This window comes from Procambarus clarkii, chromosome 30, assembly GCF_040958095.1.
Source record: "Procambarus clarkii isolate CNS0578487 chromosome 30, FALCON_Pclarkii_2.0, whole genome shotgun sequence".
NCBI classification, from domain to species: Eukaryota; Metazoa; Arthropoda; class Malacostraca; order Decapoda; family Cambaridae; genus Procambarus; species Procambarus clarkii.
The window spans coordinates 43,421,720-43,449,117 of NC_091179.1; positions in this window are offsets into that span (position 1 = coordinate 43,421,720).

Here is a 27,398-nt window from a genome sequence, read left to right on the forward strand (position 1 = left end):
GTACTAAAAATCATCAAATTCAGCAGTATTTTGACGTTTATCATCCCCTTTTCCTTTATGTAATATAAACAAAATATCATCGAATTAGGCAATATTTTGCTGTTTTTCCACGTTATTGTGAATTTTCAGTTTATTGCTAATAATTCATTATATATACGATAAAAATGATGCAAACACATAATTGATTTGATAATAACCTTAAACACTTCATTTTCAATCAACTATTAGTTTCTCGTTAAAATACTGAGTAAGATATTGGAAAGGGGAGAAGTTCTGTTTTTATTGCATATATCGACGTTTCAGCCGGATTAAAGCGGTTTTACGTGTACATCTTCCATCGGTAATATATACGGAAAATCAGGAACATTTTAGTTAATTCTAATGAAAACACATTGATTTTTATCATTTGTATTTGAAACAACATTGTCATATGTCTTTTCTTGGATCTAAATAATACGAAACCTCGCTCTATGATTTGAAGTTAAAATCCTCAAATATGGTATTATAGTGACTTTTTTCACGTTATGCATATAGTGTGATTTTACGTATATATATTCGTTTTTACCAATATTTCGATACTACTTCATGTTTTCTCACGATATGTGATTTGGCCTTCAAATCTCAGATTTTCGCATAATATTGCATTTTAAGCAAGATTTCTTGCATTTTGTTTCGTACTAAAAATCATAGAATTCAGCAATATTTAGACGTTTATCATCCCCTTTTCCTTTATGTGATATAAACAAAATATCATCGAATTAGGCAATATTTTGCTGTTTTTCCACGTTATTGTGAATTTTCAGTTTATTGCTAATAATTCATTATATATACGATAAAAATGATGCAAACACATAATTGATTTGATAATAACCTTAAACACTTCATTTTCAATCAACTATTAGTTTCTCGTTAAAATACTAAGTAAGATATTGGAAAGGGGAGAAGTTCTGTTTTTATTGCATATATCGACGTTTCAGCCGGATTAAAGCGGTTTTACGTGTACATCTTCCATCGGTAATATATACGGAAAATCAGGAACATTTTAGTTAATTCTAATGAAAACACATTGATTTTTATCATTTGTATTTGAAACAACATTGTCATATGTCTTTTCTTGGATCTAAATAATACGAAACCTCGCTCTATGATTTGAAGTTAAGATCCTCAAATATGGTAATATAGTGACTTTTTCACGTTATTCATTTAGTGTAATTTTACGTATATATATTCGTTTCTACCAATATTTCGATACTACTTCATGTTTTCTCACGATATGTGATTTGGCCTTCAAATCTCAGATTTTCGCATAATATTGCATTTTAAGCAAGTTTTCTTGCATTTTGTTTGGTACTAAAAATCATCGAATTTAGCAATATTTTGACCTTTTTTCATCCCCTTTTCCTTTATGTGATTTAAACAAAATATCATCGAATTAGGCCGTTTTTCCACGTTTTTGTGAATTTTCAGTTTATTGTTATTAATTCATTATATATTCGATAAAAATTATGCAAACACATAATTGATCAGAAAATAACCTTAAATATTTCGTTTTCAATCATCTATTTGTTTCTCGTTAAAATACTGAGTAGGTCATTGAAAATGGGAGAAGTTCTGTTTTAATTGCATATATCGACGTTTCAGCAGGATTAGAACGGTTTTACGTGTACATCTTCCATCGGTAATATAAACCAAAAATCAGGAACATTTTAGAAAAATTCTAATGAAAACATATTGATTTTTATCAATTGTATTTGAAACAACATTGTCATATGTCTTTTCTTGGATCTAAATAATACGAAACCTCGCTCTATGATTTGAAGTTAAAATCCTCAAATATGGTATTATAGTGACTTTTTTCACGTTATTCATGTAGTGTGATTTTACGTATATATATTCGTTTTTACCAATATTTCGATACTACTTCATGTTTTCTCACGATATGTGATTTGGCCTTCAAATATCAGATTTTCGCATAATATTGCATTTTAAGCAAGTTTTCTTGCATTTTGTTTCGTACTAAAAATCATAGAATTCAGCAATATTTTGACGTTTATCATCCCCTTTTCCTTTATGTAATATAAACAAAATATCATCGAATTAGGCAATATTTTGCTGTTTTTCCACGTTATTGTGAATTTTCAGTTTATTGCTAATAATTCATTATATATACGATAAAAATTATGCAAACACATAATTGATTTGACAATAACCTTAAACACTTCATTTTCAATCAACTATTAGTTTCTCGTTAAAATACTGAGTAAGATATTGGAAAGGGGAGAAGTTCTGTTTTTATTGCATATATCGACGTTTCAGCCGGATTAAAGCGGTTTTACGTGTACTTCTTCCATCGGTAATATATACGGAAAATCAGGAACATTTTAGTTAATTCTAATGAAAACACATTGATTTTTATCATTTGTATTTGAAACAACATTGTCATATGTCTTTTCTTGGATCTAAATAATACGAAACCTCGCTCTATAATTTGAAGTTAAAATCCTCAAATATGGTATTATAGTGACTTTTTTCACGTTATGCATATAGTGTGATTTTACGTATATATATTCGTTTTTACCAATATTTCGATACTACTTCATGTTTTCTCACGATATGTGATTTGGCCTTCAAATCTCAGATTTTCGCATAATATTGCATTTTAAGCAAGATTTCTTGCATTTTGTTTCGTACTAAAAATCATAGAATTCAGCAATATTTTGACGTTTATCATCCCCTTTTCCTTTATGTGATATAAACAAAATATCATCGAATTAGGCAATATTTTGCTGTTTTTCCACGTTATTGTGAATTTTCAGTTTATTGCTAATAATTCATTATATATACGATAAAAATGATGCAAACACATAATTGATTTGATAATAACCTTAAACACTTCATTATCAATCAACTATTAGTTTCTCGTTAAAATACTAAGTAAGATATTGGAAAGGGGAGAAGTTCTGTTTTTATTGCATATATCGACGTTTCAACCGGATTAAAGCGGTTTTACGTGTACATCTTCCATCGGTAATATATACGGAAAATCAGGAACATTTTAGTTAATTCTAATGAAAACACATTGATTTTTATCATTTGTATTTGAAACAACATTGTCATATGTCTTTTCTTGGATCTAAATAATACGAAACCTCGCTCTATGATTTGAAGTTAAGATCCTCAAATATGGTAATATAGTGACTTTTTCACGTTATTCATTTAGTGTAATTTTACGTATATATATTCGTTTCTACCAATATTTCGATACTACTTCATGTTTTCTCACGATATGTGATTTGGCCTTCAAATCTCAGATTTTCGCATAATATTGCATTTTAAGCAAGTTTTCTTGCATTTTGTTTGGTACTAAAAATCATAGAATTCAGCAATATTTTGACGTTTATCATCCCCTTTTCCTTTATGTAATATAAACAAAATATCATCGAATTAGGCAATATTTTGCTGTTTTTCCACGTTATTGTGAATTTTCAGTTTATTGCTAATAATTCATTATATATACGATAAAAATTATGCAAACACATAATTGATTTGACAATAACCTTAAACACTTCATTTTCAATCAACTATTAGTTTCTCGTTAAAATACTGAGTAAGATATTGGAAAGGGGAGAAGTTCTGTTTTTATTGCATATATCGACGTTTCAGCCGGATTAAAGCGGTTTTACGTGTACTTCTTCCATCGGTAATATATACGGAAAATCAGGAACATTTTAGTTAATTCTAATGAAAACACATTGATTTTTATCATTTGTATTTGAAACAACATTGTCATATGTCTTTTCTTGGATCTAAATAATACGAAACCTCGCTCTATAATTTGAAGTTAAAATCCTCAAATATGGTATTATAGTGACTTTTTTCACGTTATGCATATAGTGTGATTTTACGTATATATATTCGTTTTTACCAATATTTCGATACTACTTCATGTTTTCTCACGATATGTGATTTGGCCTTCAAATCTCAGATTTTCGCATAATATTGCATTTTAAGCAAGATTTCTTGCATTTTGTTTCGTACTAAAAATCATAGAATTCAGCAATATTTTGACGTTTATCATCCCCTTTTCCTTTATGTGATATAAACAAAATATCATCGAATTAGGCAATATTTTGCTGTTTTTCCACGTTATTGTGAATTTTCAGTTTATTGCTAATAATTCATTATATATACGATAAAAATGATGCAAACACATAATTGATTTGATAATAACCTTAAACACTTCATTATCAATCAACTATTAGTTTCTCGTTAAAATACTAAGTAAGATATTGGAAAGGGGAGAAGTTCTGTTTTTATTGCATATATCGACGTTTCAACCGGATTAAAGCGGTTTTACGTGTACATCTTCCATCGGTAATATATACGGAAAATCAGGAACATTTTAGTTAATTCTAATGAAAACACATTGATTTTTATCATTTGTATTTGAAACAACATTGTCATATGTCTTTTCTTGGATCTAAATAATACGAAACCTCGCTCTATGATTTGAAGTTAAGATCCTCAAATATGGTAATATAGTGACTTTTTCACGTTATTCATTTAGTGTAATTTTACGTATATATATTCGTTTCTACCAATATTTCGATACTACTTCATGTTTTCTCACGATATGTGATTTGGCCTTCAAATCTCAGATTTTCGCATAATATTGCATTTTAAGCAAGTTTTCTTGCATTTTGTTTGGTACTAAAAATCATCGAATTTAGCAATATTTTGACCTTTTTTCATCCCCTTTTCCTTTATGTGATTTAAACAAAATATCATCGAATTAGGCCGTTTTTCCACGTTTTTGTGAATTTTCAGTTTATTGTTATTAATTCATTATATATTCGATAAAAATTATGCAAACACATAATTGACCAGAAAATAACCTTAAATATTTCGTTTTCAATCATCTATTTGTTTCTCGTTAAAATACTGAGTAGGTCATTTAAAATGGGAGAAGTTCTGTTTTAATTGCATATATCGACGTTTCAGCCGGATTAGAACGGTTTTACGTGTACATCTTCCATCGGTAATATAAACCAAAAATCAGGAACATTTTAGTAAATTCTAATGAAAACATATTGATTTTTATCAATTGTATTTGAAACAACATTGTCATATGTCTTTTCTTGGATCTAAATAATACGAAACCTCGCTCTATGATTTGAAGTTAAAATCCTCAAATATGGTATTATAGTGACTTTTTTCACGTTATTCATGTAGTGTGATTTTACGTATATATATTCGTTTTTACCAATATTTCGATACTACTTCATGTTTTCTCACGATATGTGATTTGGCCTTCAAATCTCACAATTTTGCAAATTTTACATTTTTAAGCAAGTTTTCTTGCATTTTGTTTCGTACTAAAAATCATCGAATTCAGCAGTATTTTGACGTTTATCATCCCCTTTTCCTTTATGTAATATAAACAAAATATCATCGAATTAGGCAATATTTTGCCGTTTTTCAACGTTTTTGTGAATTTTCAGTTTATTGTTATTATTTCATTAAATATACGATAAAAATGATGCAAACACATAATTGATTAGAAATTAACCTTAAACACTTCATTTTCAATCAACTATTTGTTTCTCGTTAAAATACTGAGTAAGATATTGGAAAGGGGAGAAGTTCTGTTTTTATTGCATATATCGACGTTTCAGCCGGATTAGAGCGGTTTTATGTGTACATTTTCCATCGGTAATATAAACGGAAAATCAGGAACATTTTAGTTAATTCTAATGAAAACACATTGATTTTTATCATTTGTATTTGAAACAACATTGTCATATGTCTTTTCTTGGATCTAAATAATACGAAACCTCGCTCTATGATTTGAAGTTAAAATCCTCAAATATGGTATTATAGTGACTTTTTTCACGTTATGCATATAGTGTGATTTTACGTATATATATTCGTTTTAACCAATATTTCGATACTACTTCATGTTTTCTCACGATATGTGATATGGCCTTCAAATCTCAGATTTTCGCATAATATTGCATTTTAAGCAAGATTTCTTGAATTTTGTTTCGTACTAAAAATCATAGAATTCAGCAATATTTTGACGTTTATCATCCCCTTTTCCTTTATGTGATATAAACAAAATATCATCGAATAAGGCAATATTTTGCTGTTTTTCCACGTTATTGTGAATTTTCAGTTTATTGCTAATAATTCATTATATAAACGATAAAAATGATGCAAACACATAATTTATTTGATAATAACCTTAAACACTTCATTTTCAATCAACTATTAGTTTCTCGTTAAAATACTGAGTAAGATATTGGAAAGGGGAGAAGTTCTGTTTTTATTGCATATATCGACGTTTCAGCCGGATTAAAGCGGTTTTACGTGTACATCTTCCATCGGTAATATATACGGAAAATCAGGAACATTTTAGTTAATTCTAATGAAAACACATTGATTTTTATCATTTGTATTTGAAACAACATTGTCATATGTCTTTTCTTGGATCTAAATAATACGAAACCTCGCTCTATGGTTTGAAGTTAAGATCCTCAAATATGGTAATATAGTGACTTTTTCACGTTATTCATTTAGTGTAATTTTACGTATTTATATTCGTTTCTACCAATATTTCGATACTACTTCATGTTTTCTCACGATATGTGATTTGGCCTTCAAATCTCAGATTTTCGCATAATATTGCATTTTAAGCAAGTTTTCTTGCATTTTGTTTGGTACTAAAAATCATCGAATTTAGCAATATTTTGACCTTTTTTCATCCCCTTTTCCTTTATGTGATTTAAACAAAATATCATCGAATTAGGCCGTTTTTCCACGTTTATGTGAATTTTCAGTTTATTGTTATTAATTCATTATATATACGATAAAAATTATGCAAACACATAATTGATCAGAAAATAACCTTAAATATTTCATTTTCAATCATCTATTTATTTCTCGTTAAAATACTGAGTAGGATATTGAAAATGGGAGAAGTTCTGTTTTAATTGCATATATCGACGTTTCAGCCGGATTAGAACGGTTTTACGTGTACATCTTCCATCGGTAATATAAACCAAAAATCAGGAACATTTTAGTAAATTCTAATGAAATCATATTGATTTTTATCAATTGTATTTGAAACAACATTGTCATATGTCTTTTCTTGGATCTAAATAATACGAAACCACGCTCTATGATTTGAAGTTAAAATCCTCAAATATGGTATTATAGTGACTTTTTTCACGTTATTCATGTAGTGTGACTTTACGTATATATATTCGTTTTTACCAATATTTCGATACTACTTCATGTTTTCTCACGATATGTGATTTAGCCTTCAAATCTCAGATTTTCGCATAATATTGCATTTTAAGCAAGTTTTCTTGCATTTTGTTTCGTACTAAAAATCATCGAATTCAGCAGTATTTTGACGTTTATCATCCCCTTTTCCTTTATGTAATATAAACAAAATATCATCGAATTAGGCAATATTTTGCTGTTTTTCCACGTTATTGTGAATTTTCAGTTTATTGCTATTAATTCATTAAATATACGATAAAAATGATGCAAACACATAATTGATTAGAAATTAACCTTAAACACTTCATTTTCAATCAACTATTTGTTTCTCGTTAAAATACTGAGTAAGATATTGGAAAGGGGAGAAGTTCTGTTTTTATTGCATATATCGACGTTTCAGCCGGATTAGAGCGGTTTTATGTGTACATTTTCCATCGGTAATATAAACGGAAAATCAGGAACATTTTAGTTAATTCTAATGAAAACACATTGATTTTTATCATTTGTATTTGAAACAACATTGTCATATGTCTTTTCTTGGATCTAAATAATACGAAACCTCGCTCTATGATTTGAAGTTAAGATCTCAAATATGGTAATATAGTGACTTTTTCACGTTATTCATTTAGTGTAATTTTATGTATATATATTCGTTTCTACCAATATTTCGATACTACTTCATGTTTTCTCACGATATGTGATTTGGCCTTCAAATCTCAGATTTTCGCATAATATTGCATTTTAAGCAAGTTTTCTTGCATTTTGTTTGGTACTAAAAATCATCGAATTTAGCAATATTTTGACCTTTTTTCATCCCCTTTTCCTTTATGTGATTTAAACAAAATATCATCGAATTAGGCCGTTTTTTCACGTTTTTATGAATTTTCAGTTTATTGTTATTAATTCATTATATATTCGATAAAAATTATGCAAACACATAATTGATCAGAAAATAACCTTAAATATTTCGTTTTCAATCATCTATTTGCTTCTCGTTAAAATACTGAGCAGGTCATTGAAAATGGGAGAAGTTCTGTTTTAATTGCATATATCGACGTTTCAGCCGGATTAGAGTGGTTTTACGTGTACATCTTCCATCGGTAATATAAACCGAAAATCAGGAACATTTTAGTTAATTTTAATGAAAACACATTGATTTTTATCATTTGTATTGGAAGCAACATCATTATACGTCTTTTCTAGGGTCTAAAAAATACGAAACGTCGCTCTATGATTCGAAGTTAAAATCTTCAAATTTGGTATAATAATTACTTTTTTCACGTTTTTCATGTAGTTTGATATTACGTAAATATATTCTTTTTTACCAATATTTCGATACTATTTCATGTTTTCTCACGATATGTGATTTGGCCTTCAAATCTCAGATTTTCGCATAATATTGCATTTTAAGCAAGTTTTCTTGCATTTTGTTTCGTACTAAAAATCATCGAATTCAGTAATATTTTGACGTTTATTATCCCCTTTTCCTTTGTGTGATATAAACAAAATATCATCGAATTAGGCAATATTTTGCCGTATTTCCACGTTTTTGTGAATTTTCAGTTTATTGTTATTATTTCATTAAATATACGAGAAAAATTATGCAAACACATAATTGTTCAGATAATAACCTTAAATAAATCATTTTCAATCATCTATTTGTTTCTCGTTAAAATACTGAGTAAGATATTGAAAAGGGAAGTTCTGTTTTTAATGCAAATATCGACGTTTCAGCCGGATTAGGACGATTTTACGTGTATATCTTCCATCGGTAATATAAACCGAAAATCAGGAACATTTTAGTTAATTCTAATGAAAACACATTGATTTTTATCATTTGTATTTGAAACAACATTGTCATATGTCTTTTCTTGGATCTAAATAATACGAAACCTCGCTCTATGATTTGAAGTTAAGATCCTCAAATATGGTAATATAGTGACTTTTTTCACGTTATTCATTTAGTGTAATTTTACGTATATATATTCATTTCTACCAATATTTCGATACTACTTCATGTTTTCTCACGATATGTGATTTGGCCTTCAAATCTCAGAATTTCGCAAATTTTGAATCTTTAAGCAAGTTTTCTTGCATTTTGTTTTCTACTAAAAATCATCGAATTTAGCAATATTTTGACCTTTTTTCATCCCCTTTTCCTTTATGTGATTTAAACAAAATATCATCGAATTAGGCCGTTTTTCCACGTTTATGTGAATTTTCAGTTTATTGTTATTAATTCATTATATATACGATAAAAATTATGCAAACACATAATTGATCAGAAAATAACCTTAAATATTTCATTTTCAATCATCTATTTATTTCTCGTTAAAATACTGAGTAGGATATTGAAAATGGGAGAAGTTCTGTTTTAATTGCATATATCGACGTTTCAGCCGGATTAGAACGGTTTTACGTGTACATCTTCCATCGGTAATATAAACCAAAAATCAGGAACATTTTAGTTAATTCTAATGAAAACATATTGATTTTTATCATTTGTATTTGAAACAACATTGTCATATGTCTTTTCTTGGATCTAAATAATACGAAACATCGCTCTATGATTTGAAGTTAAAATCCTCAAATATGGTATTATAGTGACTTTTTTCACGTTCTTCATGTAGTGTGATTTTACGTATATATATTCGTTTTTACCAATATTTCGATACTACTTCATGTTTTCTCACGATATGTGATTTGGCCTTCAAATCTCAGATTTTCGCATAATATTGCATTTTAAGCAAGTTTTCTTGCATTTTGTTTCGTACTAAAAATCATCGAATTCAGCAGTATTTTGACGTTTATCATCCCCTTTTCCTTTATGTAATATAAACAAAATATCATCAAATTAGGCAATATTTTGCTGGTTTTCCACGTTATTGTGAATTTTCAGTTTATTGCTATTAATTCATTAAATATACGATAAAAATGATGCAAACACATAATTGATTAGAAATTAACCTTAAACACTTCATTTTCAATCAACTATTTGTTTCTCGTTAAAATACTGAGTAAGATATTGGAAAGGGGAGAAGTTCTGTTTTTATTGCATATATCGACGTTTCAGCCGGATTAGAGCGGTTTTACGTGTACATCTTCCATCGGTAATATAAACCGAAAATCAGGAACATTTTAGTTAATTTTAATGAAAACACATTGATTTTTATCATTTGTATTGGAAGCAACATCTTTATACGTCTTTTCTAGGGTCTAAAAAATACGAAACGTCGCTCTATGATTCGAAGTTAAAATCTTCAAATTTGGTATAATAATGACTTTTTTCACGTTTGAGCGAGGTTTCGTAATATTTTCGAAATATTTTCGTTTGTACGAAACAGTAAATACTTTCGTTTGTACACGTTTCGTTTGCAACACTTTCGTTTTGAAAAAAAGAAAAGTGTTTGTACACTTTCGTTTTGAAAAAAAGAAAAGTGTTTGTACACTTTCGTTTTGAAAAAATACTTTCGTTTGTACACGTAGAGCGAGGTTTCGTATTATTTAGATCCAAGAAAAGACATATGAAAATGTTGTTTCAAATACAAATGATAAAAATCAATATGTTTTCATTAGAATTAACTAAAATGTTCCTGATTTTCCGTTTATATTACCGATGGAAGATGTACACGTAAAACCGCTCTAATCCGGCTGAAACGTCGATATATGCAATAAAAACAGAACTTCTCCCCTTTCCAATATCTTACTCAGTATTTTAACGAGAAACAAATAGTTGATTAAAAATGAAGTGTTAAGGGTTAATTTTTAATCAATTATGTGTTTGCATCATTTTAACGTATATTTAATGAAATAATAGCAATAAACTGAAAATTCACAAAAACGTGGAAAAACAGCAAAATATTGCCTAATTCGATGATATTTTCTTTATACCACATAAAGGAAAAGGGGATGATAAACGTCAAAATATTGCTGAATTCGATGATTTTTAGTACGAAACTAAATGCAAGAAAACTTGCTTAAAATGCAATATTATGTGAAAATCTGAGATTTGAAGGCTAAATCACACATAGTGATACTACATGAAATAGTATCGAAATATTGGAAAAAAGAATATATATACGTAATATCAAACTACATGAAAAACGTGACAAAAGTCATTATTATACCAAATTTGAGGATTTTAACTTCGAATCATAGAGCTACGTTTCGTATTTTTTAGACCCTAGAAAACACGTATAAAGATGTTGCTTCCAATACAAATGATAAAAATCAATGTGTTTTCATTAAAATTAACTAAAATGTTCCTGATTTTCGGTTTATATTACCGATGGAAGATGTACACGTAAAACCGTTTTAATCCGGCTGAAACGTCGATATATGCAATAAAAACAGAACTTCTCCCCTTTTCAATATCTTACTCAGTATTTTAACGAGAAACAAATAGATGATTGAAAATGAAGTATTTAAGGTTATTTTCTGATCAATTATGTGTTTGCATAATTTTTCTCGTATATTTAATGAAATAATAACAATAAACTGAAAATTCACAAAAACGTGGAAAAACGGCAAAATATTGCCAAATTCGATGATATTTTGTTTAAATCACATAAAGGAAAAGGGGAAGAAAAAAGGTCAAAATAATGCTAAATTCGATGATTTTTAGTACAAAACAAAATGCAAGAAAACTTGCTTAAAGATGCAAAATTTGCGAAATTCTGAGATTTGAAGGCCAAATCACATATCGTGAGAAAACATGAAGTAGTATCGAAATATTGGTAAAAACGAATATATATACGTAAAATTACACTACATGAATAACGTGAAAAAAGTCACTATATTACCATATTTGAGGATTTTAACTTCAAATCATAGAGCGAGGTTTCGCATTATTTAGATCCAAGAAAAGACATATGACAATGTTGTTTCAAATACAAATGATAAAAATCAATGTGTTTTCATTAGAATTAACTAAAATGTTCCTGATTTTCCGTATATATTACCGATGGAAGATGTATATGTAAAACCGCTCTAATCCGGCTGAAACGTCGATATATGCAATAAAAACAGAACTTCTCCCCTTTCCAATATCTTACCCAGTATTTTAACGAGAAACAAATAGTTGATTGAAAAGGAAGTGTTTAAGGTTAATTTCTAATCAATTATGTGTTTGCATCATTTTTATCGTATATATAATGAATTAATAGCAATAAACTGAAAATTCACAAAAACGTTGAAAAACAGCAAAATATTGCCTAATTCGATGATATTTTGTTTATATCACATAAAGGAAAAGGGGATGATAAACGTCAAAATATTGCTGAATTCGATGATTTTTAGTACGAAACAAAATGCAAGAAAACTTGCTTAAAATGCAATATTATGCGAAAATATGAGATTTGAAGGCCAAATCACATATCGTGAGAAAACATGAAGTACTATCGAAATATTGGTAAAAACGAATATATATACGTAAAATCACACTACATGAATAACGTGAAAAAAGTCACTATAATACCATATTTGAGGATTTTAACTTCAAATCATAGAGCGAAGTTTCGTATTATTTAGATCCAAGGAGAGACATATGACAATGTTGTTTCAAATACAAATGATAAAAATCAATGTGTTTGCATTAGAATTAACTAAAATGTTCCTGATTTTCCGTTTATATTACCGATGGAAGATGTACACGTAAAACCGCTCTAATCTGGCTGAAACGTCGATATATGCAATAAAAACAGAACTTCTCCCCTTTCCAATATCTTACTCAGTATTTTAACGAGAAACAAATATTTGATTGAAAATGAAGTGTTTGTTACCACCCTTGAGACTAAATAAGGTTCTTCTCCCCGCAGTGCAATAAAAAAGATAATAAATCGGCCTTGCCAACAACTGTCTATGGGTAAATATACATCACTCCATAAAATGGAGAACAATATATTTATGCTAAGGGGGACAATCATAACAATATTTAAATGTATAATAGCCAGAAATATTCTTCAGCATGCAATATCATAGAATGAAATTAGTTATTGAGACATGAGCAATATCACCAGAACATGGATTAATCAATAGTAATACTCATATCATCTAACCAGATAATTAACATTTATATGGGCTAAAATAACAGTGACCAATGACTTAACTTAAAACATGACTCCTCTCGAATACAGCTGCCACGCTTCTGCCCACGCCTTGGTCCGCAGGCCAAGCGTCTACCAAAAAATCAACTAACCGTCCACACAAACATTGTGGAAATTCTAATAATAAAACGCAGCACTAATATTCAAAACATTGTTAAACTAAAGAGTAGTAAACACTGGTACAACGTTCCATACAATAATACAGAAACCAAATATGGGAATAAATCAAGGTAAAACTATAAACACTCTATTGACAACAATGTTCCCACACTGGCCATATCCAAATATGGTCAACCGCCCAAACGGAGAAACTACATGAGAAATTAACACCAAAAGCCTCACACAATATAATGTACTCAGGCACACTACAGCATGCTATAATATATATATAACATACAAAATCTTATATCATACAACTGGATGCTATATTAAAGAACAAGACAATAAAGTAATATGAGAATCAAGAGTAATGGCAGAATCCTAGTGAGATTCGTAACAGTGGTCAAGGTTAATTTCTAATCAATTATGCGTTTGCATCATTTTTATCGTGTATTTAATGAATTAATAACAATAAACTGAAAATCACCAAAACGTGGAAAAACAGCAAAATATTGCCTAATTCGATGATATTTTGTTTCATCACATAAAGGAAAAGGGGGATGATAAACGTCAAAATATTGCTGAATTCGATGATTTTTAGTAGGAAACAAAATGCAAGAAAACTTGCTTAAAATGCAATATTATGCGAAAATCTGAGATTTGAAGGCCAAATCACATATCGTGATACTACATAAAATAGTATCGAAATAGTGTTAAAAATGAATATATTTACGTAATATCAAACTACATGAAAAACGTGAAAAAAGTCATTATTATACAAAATTGGAGGATTTTACCTTCGAATCATAGAGCGACGTTTCGTAATTTTTAGACCCTAGAAAAGATGTATAAAGATGTTGCTTCCAATACAAATGATAAAAATCAGTGTGTTTTCATTAAAATTAACTAAAATGTTCCTGGTTTTCAGTTTATATTACCGATGGAAGATGTACACGTAAAACCGTTCTAATCCGGCTGAAACGTCGATATATGCAATAAAAACAGAACTTCTCCCCTTTTCAATATCTTACTCATTATTTTAACGAGAAACAAATAGATGATTGAAAATGAAATATTTAAGGTTATTTTCTGATCAATTATGTGTTTGCATAATTTTTCTCGTATATTTAATGAAATAATAACAATAAACTGAAAATTCACAAAAACGTGGAAAAACGGCAAAATATTACCTAATTCGATGATATTTTGTTTAAATCACATAAAGGAAAAGGGGATGATAAAAGTCAAAATATTGCTGAATTCGATGATTTTTAGTACGAAACAAAATGCAAGAAAACTTGCTTAAAATGCAATATTTTGCGAAAATCTGAGATATGAAGGCCAAATCACATATCGTGATACTACATGAAATAGTATCGAAGTATTGGTAAAAAAGAATATATTTACGTAATATCAAACTACGAAAAACGTGAAAAAAGTCATTATTATACCAAATTTAAAGATTTTAACTTCGAATCATAGAGCGACGTTTCGTATTTTATAGACCCTAGAAAAGACGTATAAAGATGTTGCTTCCAATACAAATGATAAAAATCAATGTGTTTTCATTAAAATTAACTAAAATGTTCCTGATTTTCCGTATATATTACCGATGGAAGATGTACACGTAAAACCGCTCTAATCCGGCTGAAACGTCGATATATGCAATAAAAACAGAACTTCTCCCCTTTCCAATATCCTACTCAGTATTTTAACGAGAAGCAAATAGTTGATTGAAAATGAAGTATTTAAGGTTATTTTTTGATCAACTATGTGTTTGCATAATTTTTCCTCATATATTTAATGAAATAATAACAATAAACTGAAAATTCACAAAAACGTGGAAAAACGGCAAAATATTGCCTAATTCGATAATATTTTGTTTAAATCACATAAAGGAAAAGGGGATGATAAAGGTCAAAATATTGCTAAATTCGATGATTTTAAGTACAAAAGAAAAATGCAAGAAAACTTGCTTAAAAATGCAAAATTTGCGAAATTCTGAGATTTGAAGTCCAAATCACATATCGTGAGAAAACATGAAGTAGTATCGAAATATTGGTAAAAACGAATATATATACGTATAATCACACTACATGAATAACGTGAAAAAGTCACTATATTACCATATTTGAGGATTTTAACTTCAAATCATAGAGCGAGGTTTCGTATTATTTAGATCCAAGAAAAGACATATGACAATGTTGTTTCAAATACAAATGATAAAAATCAATATGTTTTCATTAAAATTAACTAAAATGTTCCTGATTTTCCGTTTATATTACCGATGGAAGATGTACACGTAAAACCGCTCTAATCCGGCTGAAACGTCGATATATGCAATCAAAACAGAACTTCTCCCCTTTCCAATATCTTACTCAGTATTTTAACGAGAAACAAATAGTTGATTAAAAATGAAGTGTTAAAGGTTAATTTTTAATCAATTATGTGTTTGCATCATTATTATCGTATATTTAATGAATTAATAGCAATAACCTAAAAATTCACAAAAACGTGGAAAAACAGCAAAATATTGCCTAATTCCATGATATTTTGTTTATATCACATAAAGGAAAAGCGGATGGTAAACGTCAAAATATTGCTGAATTCGATGATTTTTAGTACGAAACAAAATGCAAGAAAACTTGCTTAAAATGCAATATTATGCGAAAATCTGAGATTTGAAGGCTAAATCACATATCGTGACACTACATGAAATAGTATCGAAATATTGGTAAAAAGAATATGTATACGTAATATCAAACTACATGAAAAACGTGACAAAAGTCATTATTATACCAAATTTGAGGATTTTAACTTCGAATCATAGAGCAACGTTTCGTATTTTTAGACCCTAGAAAACACGTATAAAGATGTTGCTTTCAATACAAATGATAAAAATAAATGTGTTTTCATTAAAATTAACTAAAATGTTCCTGATTTTCGGTTTATATTACCGATATTTTTTTTTTTTTTGAGATATATACAAGAGTTGTTACATTCTATTACAGCCACTAGTACGCGTAGCGTTTCGGGCAGGTCCATGGAATACGATCCCCGGCCGCGAAGAATTGTTTTTTCATCCAAGTACACATTTTACTGTTGCGTCAAACAGAGGCTACAGTTATGGAATTGCGCCCAGTAAATCCTCCCCGGCCAGGATACGAACCCATGACATAGCGCTAGCGGAACGCCAGGCGAGTGTCTTAACACTACACCACGGAGACTGTATATCCAAAATCCATATACAAAAAATATGCCAATTACTGAGAGCGGCGATGGATCACATTTTGCCCAAACCTTCCCTGCAGTTTTCAAAATATCCCAAACATCCCAAATTCGACCCTAAAGAATTATTTTGGAGCCAAACTCTGGCTCTCTGCACGTATTCGCAGTGTGAAATTACGACATTTTATACCGAAAATATGCCAATTACTGAAAGCGGCGATGGAACACAGTCTGCCCAAACCCTCCCTGCAGTTTTCAAAATATCCTAAACATCCCAAATTCGACGCATAAGTCATATTTTGGAGCCAACTTCTGGCTCTCTGCACGTATACGCAGTTTGAAATTACGACTTTTTATACCGAAAATATGCCAATGACTGAAAGCGGCAATGGAACACATTTTGCCCAAACCCTCCCTGCAGTTTTCAAAATATCCCAAACATCCCAAATTCGACGCTTAAGTAATATTTTTTTTGCCAAATTCTGGCTCTCTGCACGTATTCGCAGTTTGAAATTACGACATTTTATATCGATAATATGCCAATTACTGAGAGTGGCGATGGATCACATTTTGCCCAAACCTTCCCTGCAGTTTTCAAAGTATCCCAAACATCCTAAATTCGACCTTTGAGCCTAATTTTAGAGCCAAATTCTGGTTCTCTGCAAGTATTCGCAGTTTAAAATTACGACTTTTTATACTGAAAATATGCCAATCACTGAAAGCAGCGATGGGTCACATTTTGCCCAAACCCCCCTGCAGTTTTCAAAATATCCCAAACATCCCAAATTCGACCCTTGAGCCATATTTTTGAGCCAAATTCTGGCTCTCTGCACGTATTCGCAGTTTGAAATTACGACATTTTATACCGAAAATATGCTAATTACTTAGAGCGGCGATGGATCACATTTTGCCCAAACCCTCCTTGCAGTTTTCAAAATATCCAAAACATCCGCTTGAGCCATATTTTGAAGCCAAATTCTGGCTCTCTACACGAATTCGCAGTTTCAAATTACGACTTTTTATACCGAAAATATGCCAATTACTGAGCGCGGCGATGGATCACATTCTGCCCAAACCCTCCCTGCAGTTTTCAAAATATCCCAAACATAACAAATTCAACGCTTGAACAATATTTTTGAGCCAAATTCTGGCTCTCTGAACGAATACGCAGTTTGAAATTACGACTTTTTATACCGAAAATATGCCAATTACTGAGAGCAGCGATTTATCACATTTTGCCAAAACCCCTCATGCAGTTTTCAAAATAACCCAAACATCCCAAATTCGACCCTTGATCCTAATTTTGGAGCCAAATTCTGACTCTCTACACGTATTCGCAGTTTGAAATTACGAATTTTTTTACTGAAAATATGCCAATAACTAAAAGCAGCGATAGGTCACATTTTGCCCAAACCCCTCCTGCAGTTTTCAAAATATCCCAAACATAAAAATTTCGACCCTTGAGCTATATTTTGGACCCAAATTCTGCCTTTCTGCACGTATTCGCTGTTTGAAATTACGACTTTTTATACCGAAAATATGACAATTACTGAGAGCGGCGATTGATAACATTTTGCCCAAACCCTTCCTGCAGTTTTCAAAATATCCCAAACATCCTAAATTCCATGCTTGAGCAATATTTTGGAGCCAAATTCTGGCTCTCTGCACATATTCGCAGTTTGAAATTACGACTTTTTTTTTTTTTTTTTTTTGAGATGTATACAAGTGTTGTTACATTCTATTACAGCCACTAGTACGCGTAGCGTTTCGGGCAGGTCCATGGAATACGATCCCCGGCCGCGAAGAATCGTTTTTTCATTAAAGTACACATTTTTCTGTTGCGTTAAACAAAGGCTACAGTTAAGGAATTGCGCCCAGTAAATCCTCCCCGGCCAGGATACGAACCCATGACATAGCGCTACTTGAACGCCAGGCGAGTGTCTTACCACTACACCACGGAGACTGTAAATCCAAAATCCATATACAAAAAATATGCTGATAACTGAGAGCGGCGATGGATCACATTTTGCCCAAACCCTCCCTGCAGTTTTCAAAATATCCCAACCATCCCAAATTCGACCCTTAAGAATTATTTTGGAGCCAAATTCTGGCTCTCTGCACGTATTCGCAGTTTGAAATTACGACTTTTTTTTACTGAAAATATGCCAATTACTGAAAGCAGCGATGGGTCACATTTGGCCCAAACCCTCCCTTCAGTTTTCAAAATATCCCCAACATCCCAAATTCGACCCTTGAGCTATATTTTGGATCCAAATTCTGGCTGTCTGCACGTATTCGCAGTTTGAAATTACGACTTTTTTTACTGAAAATATGCCAATTACTGAAGGCAGCGATGGGTCACATTTGGCCCAAACCCTCCCTGCAGTTTTCAAAATATCCCCAACATCCCAAATTCGCCCCTTGAGCTATATTTTGGATCCAAATTCTGGCTGTCTGCACGTATTTGCAGTAGGGATGCAGAGGCTCAAGAGAGTGATTGAGAGGCCCAAGAGAGCGATGCAGAGGCTCAACAGAGTGATTCAGAGACTTACGAGTGTGATGCAGAGGCTTAAGAGAGTGATGCAGAGGCTTAAGAGAGGGATGCAGAGGCTCAAGAGAGGGATGCAGCGGCTCAAGAGAGGGATGAAGAGGCTCAAGAGAGGGATGCAGAGGCTCTTGAGAGTGATACAGAGGCTGAAGAGAGGGATGCAGAGGCTGAAGAGAGTGTTGCAATAGCTCAAGAGAGGGATGCAGAGGCTCATGATAGGAAAATGTGATCCTTCGCCGCGCTCAATAATTGGCATATTTTCCGTATAAATTATTTAAGCCTCTGCATCATAATATAAATTATTTATAAATTAAATTATTTATAAATTATTTATAAATTATTTATAAATTATTTATAAATTATAAATAAATTATAATATAAATTTTCCGTATAAATTATTTAAGCCTCTGCATCATTCTTTTCAGCCGCTGCATTCCTTTCTTAAGCCTCTGCATCACTCTCTTGATCCTCTGCATCCTTCTCTTAAGCCTCTGCATCATTCTCTTGAGCCCCTGCATCATTCTCTTGAGCCTCTGCATCCCCCTCTTAAGCCTCTACATCATTCGTTTGTGCCTCTGCATCACGCTCTTGAACCTCTGCATCACTCTCTTAAGCCCCTGCATCACTCTCTTCAGCCTCTGCATCACTCTCTTTAGCGTCTGCATCACTCTCTTGAGCCTCTACATCCCTCTCTTGAGCCTCTGCATCCCTCTCTTAAGCCTCTGCATCACTCTCTTGAGCATTTGCATCACACTCTTTAGCCTCTGCATCCCTCTCTTAAACCTCTGCAACACTCTCTAAAGCCTCTGCATCACTCTCTTAAGCGTCTGCATCCCTCTCTTGAGCCTCTGAATCCCTCTCGTAAGCCTCTGCAACACTCTCTTCAGCCTCTGCATCACTGTCTTAAGCCTCTGCATCCCTATTTTGAGCCTCTGGATCACTTTCTTAAGCCTCTGCATTCCTCTCTTGAGTCTATGCATCACTCTCTTGAACTCTCTTGATGAGAGTGATGCAGAGGCTCTAGAGAGTGATGTAGATGCTTATGAGAGTAATGCAGAGGCATAAGAGAGGGATGCAGAGGGTCAAGAGAGGGATGAAGAGGCTCAAGAGATTGATGCAGAGGCTCAAGGGAGTGTTTCAGAGGCTTACGGGAGAGATGCAGAGGCTTACGAAAGTGATGCAGAGGCTCAAGAGAGTGATGCAGAGGCTCAATAGAGGGATGCAGGGGCGCTAGAGAGTGATAGAGAGGCTCAAGCGAGTGATTCAGTGGTTTACGAGAGTGATGCAGAGGCTCACGAGAGTGATGCAGAGGCTTACGAGAGTGATGCAGAGGCTAAAGATAGGGATGAACAGGCTCAGGAGAGGGATGCAGAGGCTCAAGAGAGGGATGCAGAGGGTCAAGAGAGGGGTGCAGAGGCTTAAGAGAGTGATGCAAAGGCTCAAGAGAGGGATGCAGAGGCTAGAGAGAATGATGCTGAGGCTAAAGTGATGCAGAGGTTTAAGAGAAGGATGCAGAGGCTCAAGAGAGTGATGCAGAGGCCCATGAGAGTGATGCAGAGGCTCAAGAGAGTGATGCAGAGGATCAAGAGAGGGATGCAGAGGCTTAAGAGAGTGATGCAGAGGTTCAAGGGAGTGATGCAGAGGCTCAAGAGAGTGATGCAGAGGCTAAAGAGAGGGATGCAGAGGTTTAAGAGAAGGATGCAGAGGCTCAAGAGAGTGATGCAGAGGCTCAAGAGAGTGATGCAGAGGCTCTAGAGAGTGATGCAGAGGCTCAAGAGAGGGATGCAGAGGGTCATGAGAGGGATGCAGAGGCTTACGAGAGTGATGCAGAGGCTCAAGAGAGTGTTGCAGAGGATTAAGAGAGGGATGCCAAGGCTCAAGAGAGAGATGCAGAGGCTCAAGAGAGGGATGCAGAGGCTCAAGAGAGAGATGCAGAGGCTCAAGAGAGTGATGCAGAGACTCAGGAGAGTTTTACAGAGGCTCAAGAGAGTGGTGCAGAGGCTTAAGAGAGTGATGCTGAGGCTCAAGACAGTGCTGCAGAGGCTCAAGAGAGGGATGCAGGGGCTGAAGAGAGTGATGCAGAGGCTCAAGAGAGTGATTCAGATAGCAGAGGCTCTGCAGAGGCTCAAGAGAGTGATGCAGAGGCTTACGAGAGTGATGCAGAGGCTTACGAGAGTGATGCAGAGGCTAAAGATAGGGATGAACAGGCTCAGGAGAGGGATGCAGAGGCTCAAGAGAGGGATGCAGAGGCTAGAGAGAATGATGCTGAGGCTAAAGAGAGTGATGCAGAGGTTTAAGAGAAGGATGCAGAGGCTCAAGAGAGTGATGCAGAGGCCCATGAGAGTGATGCAGAGGCTCAAGAGAGTGATGCAGAGGATCAAGAGAGGGATGCAGAGGCTTAAGAGAGTGATGCAGAGGTTCAAGGGAGTGATGCAGAGGCTCAAGAGAGTGATGCAGAGGCTAAAGAGAGGGATGCAGAGGTTTAAGAGAAGGATGCAGAGGCTCAAGAGAGTGATGCAGAGGCTCAAGAGAGTGATGCAGAGGCTCTAGAGAGTGATGCAGAGGCTCAAGAGAGGGATGCAGAGGGTCATGAGAGGGATGCAGAGGCTTACGAGAGTGATGCAGAGGCTCAAGAGAGTGTTGCAGAGGATTAAGAGAGGGATGCCAAGGCTCAAGAGAGAGATGCAGAGGCTCAAGAGAGGGATGCAGAGGCTCAAGAGAGAGATGCAGAGGCTCAAGAGAGTGATGCAGAGACTCAGGAGAGTTTTACAGAGGCTCAAGAGAGTGGTGCAGAGGCTTAAGAGAGTGATGCTGAGGCTCAAGACAGTGCTGCAGAGGCTCAAGAGAGGGATGCAGGGGCTGAAGAGAGTGATGCAGAGGCTCAAGAGAGTGATTCAGATAGCAGAGGCTCTGCAGAGGCTCAAGAGAGTGATGCAGAGGCTTACGAGAGTGATGCAGAGGCTTACGAGAGTGATGCAGAGGCTAAAGATAGGGATGAACAGGCTCAGGAGAGGGATGCAGAGGCTCAAGAGAGGGACGCAGAGGGTCAAGAGAGGGGTGCAGAGGCTTAAGAGAGTGATGCAAAGGCTCAAGAGAGGGATGCAGAGGCTAGAGAGAATGATGCTGAGGCTAAAGAGAGTGATGCAGAGGTTTAAGAGAAGGATGCAGAGGCTCAAGAGAGTGATGCAGAGGCCCATGAGAGTGATGCAGAGGCTCAAGAGAGTGATGCAGAGGATCAAGAGAGGGATGCAGAGGCTTAAGAGAGTGATGCAGAGGTTCAAGGGAGTGATGCAGAGGCTCAAGAGAGTGATGCAGAGGCTAAAGAGAGTGATGCAGAGGTTTAAGAGAAGGATGCAGAGGCTCAAGAGAGTGATGCAGAGGCTCAAGAGAGTGATGCAGAGGCTGTAGAGAGTGATGCAGAGGCTCAAGAGAGGGATGCAGAGGGTCATGAGAGGGATGCAGAGGCTTACGAGAGTGATGCAGAGGCTCAAGAGAGTGTTGCAGAGGATTAAGAGAGGGATGCCAAGGCTCAAGAGAGTGATGCAGAGGCTCAAGAGAGGGATGCAGAGGCTCAAGAGAGAGATGCAGAGGCTCAAGAGAGTGATGCAGAGACTCAAGAGAGTTTTACAGAGGCTCAAGAGAGTGGTGCAGAGGCTTAAGAGAGTGATGCTGAGGCTCAAGACAGTGCTGCAGAGGCTCAAGAGAGGGATGCAGGGGCTGAAGAGAGTGATGCAGAGGCTCAAGAGAGTGATTCAGATAGCAGAGGCTCTGCAGAGGCTCAAGAGAGTGATGCAGAGGCTTAGGAGAATGATGCAGAGGCTCAAGAGAGGGATGCAGAGGCTCAAGAGAGTGATGCAGAGGCTCAAGAGAGTGATGCAGAGGATCAAGAGAGGGAAGCAGAGGCTTAAGAGAGTGATGCAGAGGCAGAAGAGAGAGATCCAAGGCTCTAGAGAGTGTTCAAATTCGACACAAGGGTCGAATTTGGGATGTTTGGGATATTTTGAAAACTGCAGGGAGGGTTTGGGCAAAATGTGATCCATCGCTGCTTTCAGTAATTGGCATATTTTCGGTATAAAAAGTCGTAATTTCAAACTGGGAATACGTGCAGAGAGCCAGAATTTGGCTTCAAAATATGGCTCAAGGGTCGACTTTTGAATGTTTTGTATATTTTGAAAAGTGCAGGGAGGGTTTGGGCAAAATGTGATCCATCGCCGCTCTCAGTAAATGGCATTTTTTCGGTGTAAAAAGTCGAAATTTCAAACTGCGAATACGTGCAGAGAGCCAGAATTTGGCTCCAAAATATGTCTCAAGGATCGAATTTGGGATGCTGGGGATATTTTGAAATCTGCAGGGAGGGTTTGGGCAAAATGTGATCCATCGCTGCTCTCAGTAATTAGCATATTTTTTGTATATGGATTTTGGATTTACAGTCTCCGTGGTATAGTGGTAAGACACCTGCCTGGCGTTCCGCTTGCGCTATGTCATGGGTTCGTATCCTGGCCTAGGAGGATTTACTGGGCGCAATTCCTTAACTGTAACCTCTGTTTACGCAACAGTAAAATGTGTACTTGGATGAAAAAACGAGTCTTCGCGGCAGGGGATCGTATTCAAGGGACCTGCCCGAAACGCTACGCGTACTAGTGGCTGTAATAGAATGTAACAACTCTTGTATATATCTCAAAAAAAAAAAGTATAAAAGGTCGTAATTTCAAACTGCGAATACTTGCAGAGAGCCAGAATTTGGCTCCAAAATATGTCTCAAGGGTCGAATTTGGGATGTTGGGGATATTTTGCAAACTGCAGGGGGGTTTGGGCAAAATGTGTCCCATCGCTGCTTGCAGTAATTGGCATATTTTCAGTATAAAATGAAATAATTTCAAACTGCTAATACGTTCAGAAAGCCAGAATATGGCTCCAAAATATGGCTCAAGCTTGGAATTTAGGATGTTTGGGATATTTTGAAAACTGCAGGAAGGTTTAGGGCAAAATGTGATCCATCGTCGCTCTCAGTAATTAACATATTTTCGGTATAAAAAGTCGTAATTTCAAACTGCGAATACGTGCAGAGAGCCAGAATTTGGCTACAAAATATGACTCAAGCGTCTAATTTCGGATGTTTGGAATATTTTGAAAACTGCAGGGAGTGTTTGGGTTAAATGTGATCCATCGCCGCTTATAGTAATTGGTATATTTTCGGTATAAAAAGTCGTAATTTCAAACTGCGAATACGTGAACAGAGTCAGAATTTGGCTCCAAAATTAGGATCAAAGGTCGAATTTGGGATGATTGGGATATTTGGCAAGCTGCAGGGAGGGTTTGGGCAAAATGTGATCCATCGCCGCTCTCTGTAATTGTCATATTTTCGGTATAAAAAGTCGTAATTTCAAACTGGGAATACGTGCAGAGAACCAGAATTTTTCTCCAAAATATAGCTCAAAGGTCGAATTTGGGATGTTTGAGATATTTTGAAAACTGCAGGGACGGTTTGGGCAAAATGTGATCCATCGCCGCTTTCAGTAATTGGCATATTTTCGGTATAAAAATTCGTAATTTCAAACTGGGAATACGTGCAGAGAACCAGAATTTTTCTCCAAAATACAGCTCAAGGGTCGAATTTGGGATGTTTGCGATATTTTGAAAACTGCAGGGAGGGTTTGGGCAAAATGTGATCCATCGCCGCTTTCAGTAATTGGCATATTTTCGGTATAAAAAGTCTTAATTTTAAACTGGGAATACGTGCAGAGAGCAGGAATTTGGCTTCGAAATATGGCTCAAGGGTCGACTTTTGGATGTTTTTGATATATTGAAAAGTGCAGGGAGGGTTTGGGTAAAATGTGATCCATCGCCGCTCTCAGTAAATTACATTTTTTCAGTATAAAAAGTCGTATTTTCAAACTGCGAATACGTGCAGAGAGCCAGAATTTGGCTCCAAAATATGGCTCAAGGGTCGAATTTGGGATGCTGGGGATATTTTGAAATCTGCAGGGAGGGTTTGGGCAAAATGTGATCCATCGCTGCTCTCAGTAATTAGCATATTTTTTGTATATGGATTTTGCAGCAGAGGAGCGATGGGTCACATTTTGGCCAAACCCCCCTGCAGTTTTCAAAATATCCCACACATCCCAAATTCGACCCTTGAGCTATATTTTGTAGCCAAATTCTGGCTCTCTGCACGTATTCGCAGTTTGAAATGATTACATTTTATACGGAAAATATGCCAATTATTGAGAGCGGTGAAGGATCACATTTTCCTCTCATGAGCCTCTGCATCCCTCTCTTGAGCTATTGCAACACTCTCTTCAGCCTCTGCATCCCTCTCTTGAGCCTCTGCATCACTCTCAAGAGCCTCTGCATCCCTCTCTTGAGCCTCTGCATCCCTCTCTTGAGCCCCTGCATCCCTCTCTTGAGCCTCTGCATCCCACTCATGAGCCTCTGCATCTCTCTCTTAAGCCTCTGCATCACTCTCTTAAGCCTCTGCTTCACTCTCGTAAGTCTTTGAATCACTCTGTTGAGCCTCTGCATCGCTCTCTTGAGCCTCTCAATCACTCTCTTGAGCCTCTGCATCCCTCTCTTAAGCCTCTGCATCCCTCTCTTAAGCCTCTGCATCATTCTCTTCAGCCTCTGCATCCTTCTCTTAAGCCTTTTATCATTTATACATATGATAAAAATCAATGTGTTTTCATTAAAATTAACTAAAATGTTCCTGATTTTCGGTTTATATTACCGATGGAAGATGTACACGTAAAACCGTTCTAATCCGGCTGAAACGTCGATATATGCAATAAAAACAGAACTTCTCCCCTTTTGAATATCCTACTCAGTATTTTAACGAGAAACAAATAGATGATTGAAAATGAAGTATTTAAGGTTATTTTCTGATCAATTATGTGTTTGCATAATTTTTATCGTATATATAATGAATTAATAACAATAAACTGAAAATTCACAAAAACGTTGAAAAACGGCCTAATTCGATGATATTTTGTTTAAATCACATAAAGGAAAAGGGGATGAAAAAAGGTCAAAATATTGCTAAATTCGATGATTTTTAGTACAAAACAAAGTGCAAGAAAACTTGCTTAAAGATGCAAAATTTGCGAAATTCTGAGATTTGAAGGCCAAATCACATATCATGAGAAAACATGAAGTAGTATCGAAATATTGGTAAAAACGAATATATATACGTAAAATTACACTACATGAATAACGTGAAAAAAGTCACCATATTACCATATTTGAGGATCTTAACTTCAAATCATAGAGCGAGGTTTCGTATTACTTAGATCCAAGAAAAGATCTATGACAATGTTGTTTCAAATACAAATGATAAAAATCAATGTGTATTCATTAGAATTAACTAAAATGTTCCTGATTTTCCGTATATATTACCGATGGAAGATGTACACGTAAAACCGCTCTAATCCGGCTGAAACGTCGATATATGCAATAAAAACAGAACTTCTCCCCTTTCCAATATCTTACTCAGTATTTTAACGAGAAACAAATAGTTGATTGAAAATCAAGTGTTTAAGGTTAATTTCTAATCAATTATGTGTTTGCATCATTTTTATCGTATATTTAATGAATTAATTGCAATAAACTGAAAATTCACAATAACGTGGAAAAACAGCAAAATATTGCCTAATTCGATGATATTTTGTTTATATCACATAAAGGAAAAGGGGATGATAAACGTCAAAATATTGCTGAATTCGATGATTTTTAGTACGAAACAAAATGCAAGAAAACTTGCTTAAAATGCAATATTATGCGAAAATCTGAGATTTGAAGGCCAAATCACATATCGTGAGAAAACATGAAGTAGTATCGAAATATTGGTAAAAACGAATATATATACGTAAAATCACACTACATGAATAAAGTGAAAAAAGTCACTATAATACCATATTTGAGGATTTTACTTCAAATCATAGAGCGAGGTTTCGTATTATTTAGATCCAAGAAAAGACATATGACAATGTTGTTTCAAATACAAATGATAAAAATCAATGTGTTTTCATTAGAATTAACTAAAATGTTCCTGATTTTCCGTTTATATTACCGATGGAAGATGTGCACGTAAAACCGCTCTAATCCGGCTGAAACGTCGATATATGCCATAAAAACAGAAC